At 37.6% G+C, this 7383-nt stretch overlaps 1 non-coding gene across 1 annotated transcript; it reads left to right on the top strand.

Annotated features, from left to right (window-relative positions):
- Positions 1–1247: 1247 nt before the first annotated feature.
- Positions 1248–1355, top strand: LOC130971847 (small nucleolar RNA R71). The gene has a single exon (XR_009083053.1). It is a non-coding gene; the product is annotated as a small nucleolar RNA R71 (small nucleolar RNA).
- The last annotated feature ends 6028 nt before the right edge of the window (positions 1356–7383 follow it).

The following is a 7383-nucleotide window of genomic DNA, read 5'->3' as shown; positions in this document are numbered from 1 at the left end:
GCAGCTTGCACCTCAAGGATCCCCAATTTCTCCATTACAGAGAGGGGCATGAGGTTTACACTTGACCCTAAGTCACACAAGGCCTTCTTGAAGGTCATGGTGCCTATGGTACAAGGTATAGAAAACTTCCCAGGATCCTGCCTCTTTTGAGGCAGTTTCTGCCTAGACAAGTCATCCAGTTCTTTGGTGAGCAAGGGAGGTTCATCCTCCCAAGTCTCATTTCCAAATAACTTGTCATTTAGTTTCATGATTGCTCCAAGGTATTTAGCAACTTGCTCTTCAGTGACATTCTCATCCTCTTCAGAGGAAGAATACTCATCAGAGCTCATGAATGGCAGAAGTAAGTCCAATGGAATCTCTATGGTCTCATTTTGAGCCTCAGATTCCCATTGTTCCTCATTGAGGAACTCAGAGGAGATTGGTACACGCCCACTGAGGTCTTCCTCAGTGGCGTCGTCCTCCTCTCTTTCCTCTCCATATTCGGCCATGTCTATGGCTTTGCACTCTCCTTTTGGATTTTCTTCTGTATTACTTGGGAGAGTGCTAGGAGGGAGTTCAGTAACTTTCTTGCTCAGCTGACCCACTTGTCCTTCCAAATTTCTGATGGAGGATCTTGTTTCATTCATGAAACTTTGAGTGGTCTTTATTAGATCAGAGACCATTGTTGCTAAGTCAGAAGTATTCTTCTTAGAACTCTCTGTCTGTTGCTGAGAAGATGATGGAAAAGGCTTGCCATTGCTAAACCTGTTTCTTCCACCATTATTGTTATTGAAACCTTGTTGAGGTCTCTCTTGATTCTTCCATGAGAAATTTGGGTGATTTCTCCATAAAGAATTGTAGGTATTTCCATAGGGTTCTCCTAGGTAATTCACCTCTTCCATGGAAGGGTTCTCAGGATCATAAGCTTCTTCCTCAGATGAAGCATCCTTAGTACTGTTTGGTGCATTTTGCATTCCAGACAGATTTTGAGAAATCAAATTGACTTGTTGAGTCAATATTTTATTCTGAGCCAGAATGGCATTCAGAGTATCAATCTCAAGAACTCCTTTCTTCTGACTAGTCCCATTGTTCACAGGATTTCTTTCAGAAGTATACATGAATTGGTTATTTGCAACCATTTCAATTAGCTCTTGAGCCTCTGTAGGCGTCTTCTTCAGATGAAGAGATCCTCCAGCAGAGCTATCCAAGGACATCTTAGATAGTTCAGAGAGTCCATCATAGAAAATACCTATGATGCTCCATTCAGAAAGCATGTCTGAAGGACATCTTCTGATTAATTGTTTGTATCTTTCCCAAGCTTCATAGAGGGATTCTCCATCCTTCTGTCTGAAGGTTTGGACTTCCACTCTAAGCTTACTCCATCTTTGTGGTGGAAAGAACTTTGCCAAGAAGGCATTGACTAGCTTTTCCCAAGAGTCCAGGCTTTCTTTAGGTTGAGAATCCAACCATATTCTAGCTCTGTCTCTTACAGCAAAAGGGAATAGCATCAGTCTATAGACCTCAGGGTTAACCCCATTAGTCTTGACTGTGTCACAGATTTGCAAGAATTCAGCTAAAAACTGATGAGGATCTTCCATTGGAAGTCCATGGAACTTGCAATTCTGTTGCATTAGAGAAACTAATTGAGGCTTAAGCTCAAAGTTGTTTGCTCCAATGGCAGGGATAGAGATGCTTCTCCCATAGAAGTCGGGAGTAGGTGCAGTAAAGTCACCCAGCACCTTCCTTGCATTATTGGCATTGTTGTTGTTTTCGGCTGCCATGGGTTCTTCTTCTTTGAAGAATTCGGTCAGGTCCTCTAAAGAGAGTTGTGCTTTGGCTTCTCTTAGCTTTCTCTTCAAGGTCCTTTCGGGTTCAGGATCAGCTTCAACAAGAATGCCTTTGTCTCTGCTCCTGCTCATATGAAAGAGAAGAGAAAAAGAAAATGTGGAATCCTCTATGTCACAGTATAGAGATTCCTTGAAATGTCAGAGGAAAAGAGAAATAGAAAGAAGAAGGAGAAGAAGAATTCGAACTTTAAGTAGATAAGGTTCGAATTGTGCATTTAGAAGGAGTGGTACTCCAAAAATAGAAGGATGTGAGAAGGAGGGAAGTAATTTTTCGAAAATTCAATTAAAAGATTTTGAAAACATTTTGAAAATTTGATTGATAATTTTCGAAAATTCAAAGTGAAAAAGAAATCAAGTGATTTTTGAAAAAGATTTTGAAATTAGAAGTTAAAAAGATTTGATTGAAAGCTATTTTGAAAAAGATATGGTTAAAAAGATTTAATTGAAAAGTTATGGTTTTAAAAAGATGTGATTGAGAAGATATGATTTGAAAACTATTTTAAAAGATATGATTTGAAAACAATTTAAGAGGATATGATTTAGAAAATTAGTGACTTGCCTAACAAGAAAAGATATGATTCAAACATTAAACCTTTCTCAACAGAAAAGGCAACAAATTTGAGATGTTCAATCAAATCATTAATTGTTAGTAAGTATCTTTGAAAAAGGAAAGAAATTGATTTTGAAAACATTTGATTGAAAAGATATGATTTGAAAAAGATTTGATTTTGAAAAACTTTGAAAACTTGAAAAAAAATTGATTTGGAAACAAAATCTTCCCCCTAGCACCATCCTGGCGTTAAACGCCCAGAATGGTATACATTCTGGCGTTTAACGCCCAAAATGCTACCTTTTTAGGCGTTAAACGCCCAACCAGGTGTCCTGGCTGGCGTTTAAACGCCAGTCTGCCTTCTTCACTGGGCATTTTTGAATGCTCAGCTTTTTCTGTATAATTCCTCTGCAGCGTGTTCTGAATCTTCAATCCCTTGTATCATTGACTTGAAAAGACACAAATTAAAAATATTTTTGGATTTTTAATAATTAAAATGCAACAAGAATCAAATAACAATGCATGCAAGACACCAAACTTAGCAGTTTGTATACTACTGACACTAATGAACTGAAAATGCATATGAGACACACAAAATACTCAAGTCAATAGAATTCAAAGATCAGAGCGAGTGAATCATCAAGAACATCTTGAAGATCACTAAGACATATGAATGCATGCAGTTGACACCAAACTTAGGATGAGACACTAGACTCAAACAAGAAATATTTTTGAATTTTATGATTTTTTTTTATTTTTTTAATTTTTTTTGTGTTTTTCGAAAATTAAGTGGAAAAAGAAGGTATCAAAATTCTTAATGAGAATTCCAGGAATCAGTGCAATGCTAGTCTAAGACTCCGGTCCAGGAATTAGACATGGCTTCACAGCCAGCCAAGCTTCCAAAGAAAGTTTCGGTCCAAAACACTAGACATGACCAAAGGTCAGCCAAGCCTTAGCAAATCACTGCTCCAAAAGCAAGATTGATACGAAATCAACAAGCTCTTGTGGTGATAAGTTGAAACCTCGGTCCAATCAGATTAGACATGGCTTCTCAGCCAGCCAGATTTCAACAAATCATCATGAAACTCTAGAATTCATCTTCAAGAATTTCGAAAAAAAAATACCTAATCTAAGCAACAAGATGAACCGTCAGTTGTCCAGCCTGAACAATCCCGGGCAATAACACCAAAAATTTGATGTTGCTGCCGGATCTTGGCACTGATGTTACCAAAGGCTTGCTCAAAACTAGAACAATCCCCGGCAACGGCGCCAAAAACTTGGTGCGCGAAATTGTGAACTATACTTTTTCACAACTCTCATAATCCCTGGTAATGGCTCCAAAAACTTGGTGCGCTCAATACCATGGCATTACACAACTTCGCACAACTAACCAGCAAGTGCACTGGGTCGTCCAAGTAATAAACCTTACGTGAGTAAGGGTCGATCCCACGGAGATTGTTAGTATTGAAGCAAGCTATGGTCATCTTGTAAATCTTAGTCAGGCAAACTCAGATATATATGGTGATGAACGAAAATAACATAAAAGATAAAGATAGTGATACTTATGTAATTCATTGGTAGGAACTTCAGATAAGCGCATGAAGATGCCTTCCCTTCCGTCTCTCTGCTTTCCTACTGTCTTTATCCAACCCTTCTTACTCCTTTCCATGGCAAGCTCGTATAGGGTCTCACTGTTGTCAGCAGCTACCTCCCATCCGCGCAGTGAAAGCTAATGCACACACTCTGTCACAGTGCTGCCAATCACCGGTTTGGTTCCCTCCCCTACCGGAATAGAATAACTCTTTTGCGTCTGTCACTAACGCCCAGTAGGTTACAGGTTTGAAGCACGTCACAGTCATTCAGTCATTGAATCCTACTCAGAATACCACAGACAAGGTTAGACCTTCCGGATTCTCTTGAATGCTGCCATCAGTTCTTGCCTATACCACGAAGACTCTGATCTCACGGAATGGCTGGCTCGTTTGTCAGGCGAGCACTCGGTTGTCAGGCGATCAACCATGCATCGTGCAATCAGGAATCCAAGAGATATTCACTAAGCCTCAGATGCTTGTAGAACAAGAATGGTTGTCAGTCACCTTGTTCATGGGTGAGAATGGTGATGGGCGTCAATCATCACCTTCATCATGTTGAAGAACAAGTGATATCTTGGAACAAGAACAAGCGGAATTTGAATGAAAGAACAATAGTAATTGCATTAATACTCGAGGTACAGCAGAGCTCCACACCTTAATCTATGGTGTGTAGAAACTCCACCGTTGAAAATACATAAGCATAAGGTCTAGGCATGGCCGAATGGCCAGCCTCCCAATGATCTAAGAACTAAAATGTCCAAAGATGATCTAGAGATCTAAAAGTGATCAAAAGATTTCCATACAATAGTAAAAGGTCCTACTTATAAGAAACTAGTAGCCTAGGGTGTACAGAATTGAGTAAATGACATAAAAATCCTCTTCCGGGCCCACTTGGTGTGTGCTTGGGCTGAGCAATGAAGCAATTTCGTGTAGAGACTCTTCTTGGAGTTAAACGCCAGCTTTGGTGCCAGTTTGGGCGTTTAACTCCCATTTGGGTGCCAGTTCCAGCGTTTAACGCTGGGATTTCTTGAGGTGACTTTGAACGCCGGTTTGGGCCATCAAATCTTGGGCAAAGTATGGACTATTATATATTGCTGGAAAGCCCAGGATGTCTACTTTCCAACGCCGTTGAGAGCGCGCCAATTGGGCTTCTGTAGCTCCAGAAAATCCACTTCGAGTGCAGGGAGGTCAGAATCCAACAGCATCTGCAGTCCTTTTGAGTCTCTGGATCAGATTTTTGCTCAGGTCCCTCAATTTCAGCCAGAAAATACCTGAAATCACAGAAAAACACACAAACTCATAGTAAAGTCCAGAAAAGTGAATTTTAACTAAAAACTAATAAAAATATACTAAAAACTAACTAGATCATACTAAAAATATACTAAAAACAATGCCAAAAAGCATACAAATTATCCGCTCATCATGTTGCAATAGAGAAACTAATTGAGGCTTTAGCTCAAAATTGTTTGCTCCTATGGCAGGAATTGAGATGCTTATTCCATAAAAGTTGGAAGTTGGTGTAGTAAAATCACCAAGCATCTTCCTTGCATTGTTGTTTGGTTCGGCCATAATTGTTTCTTTTGCTGCTTCCTTTTCGAAAATTTCAGTGAGGTCCTCTTCAGAGTTTTGTGCTTTAGCTGCTCTTAGCTTCCTCTTCACAGGTATGCCTTTATTTTTGTTCCTGCTCATATGAAAGAGAAGAAAACAAAGAAATTATGGAATCCTCTATGTCACAGTATAGAGATTCCTTGAGGTGTCAGAGGAAAAAAATAATGGAAGGATGAGGTAGGTAAGGAAGAATCTAAACACACAAAGAGATATGGAGTTCGAATTGACAATGGAGGAGGAATGTTAGTGTTTAAATAAAAAAAGATAAGAGAAGGAGGAGAATTTTCAAAAATAAAAAGGTTAAAATTTAAAATAAATTTTTGAAAAACTGGTTGTGGTTTTGAAAAAGATAAGAAATAGTAAAACAAACCAAAAAATCAATTAGTTAGTTGAAAAAGATTTGAAAATCAATTTTGAAAAGATTTTTGAAATCAAATTTTTTAAAAAGATATGATTAAAAAGATATGATTGAAATTTATTTTGAAAAAGATTTGAAAAAGAAATTTTAAAAAGATTTGATTTTGAAAATTGAAATTGATGACTTGACTAACAAGAAACTAAAAGATATGATTCTAGAATTTAAAGATTGAACCTTTCTTAATAAGAAAGTAACAAACTTGAAATTTTTGAATCAAGATTTTTGAAAATATGAGGAAAATATTTGATTTTTGAAAAAGATATGTTTGAAAAGATATGATTTTGAAAAAGATATGATTGAAAATATTTGATTTGAAAAAGATTTGATTTTGAAAAAAAAATGAAGATTTGAAACAGATTTAATTTGAAAACAAAATTCCTCTCCTTGTATCATCCTGGCGTTAAACGCCCAGGAGCTGCATGTTTTGGGCGTTTAACGCCCAATTGCTACTTGGTTTGGACGTTTAAACGCCCAGCCAGGTACCCTGGCTGGCCCTGGCTGGCGTTTAAACGCCAGTTTTCCTTCTTCACTGGGCGTTTTGAACGCCCAGCTTTTTCTCTATAATTCCTCTGCTTTATGTTCTTGGATCTTCATTTTGCTAAATCCTTTATTCAAGAAGAGATGTTTTCAATTTTGAAAAACAACAAAATGATTCAAAACATATAATTATTGGATCAAAACACAAGATAAATGCAAGAACATTATGAACATCAAGATGAACACTAAGAACTCAGTTTTCTTAATGAAAGAAAACATGGAGGACACCAAACTTAGAACTTTCTCATGTTTGGGCCATATGAATGGAAAAATGCATATGTAGAACATCATGCAGTGCAAATCAATAAATCATGAAGATCAAACATGTAACGACCCAATTTATGGTACGTCATGATCATCCTAGAAACTGAGCGCTACCAACTTGTCTTCCAAATTATTATCTATTATTTATTATATGAGCCTGATTCGTTGTTAAAAGCATAATTAGTTTGTGAGGTACTTTTTTTTCAAAACGTTTGGATTAATAAACAGAATCATTCATAAGCAATACACAAATAATAATAGATAAAACGGTTATAAACAACCACACATAAATACATCTCAAGCAGTTGATAATATTCGGTGATCCAGCCTTTATTAAAGTATAGAATTTTAGCTAGAAAACCCCTAGACATAGCTAGATAATAACTATATACATATATATACATACAACATCCCAGGTCCTGACCTGTTCAAGAAGTCCCTAAGCTGGCGCCCAGGCTAGCCTAGACTCTATACTCACCTAGTCTCTCTAAACTACTAAAGCGAGGGAAAGTACGTTCTAGGTCTTCAAAAATCAAGTCAGGTGGAACGTCATCAAAAGGTAGAAGGTCGTCTACTACTCCTCTGCAC

The sequence above is a fragment of the Arachis stenosperma genome, chromosome 3 (assembly GCF_014773155.1).
Source record: "Arachis stenosperma cultivar V10309 chromosome 3, arast.V10309.gnm1.PFL2, whole genome shotgun sequence".
NCBI lineage: Eukaryota > Viridiplantae > Streptophyta > Magnoliopsida > Fabales > Fabaceae > Arachis > Arachis stenosperma.
The sequence above is the reverse complement of the archived record's forward strand: the minus strand, read 5'-3'. Positions and strand labels throughout refer to the sequence as shown.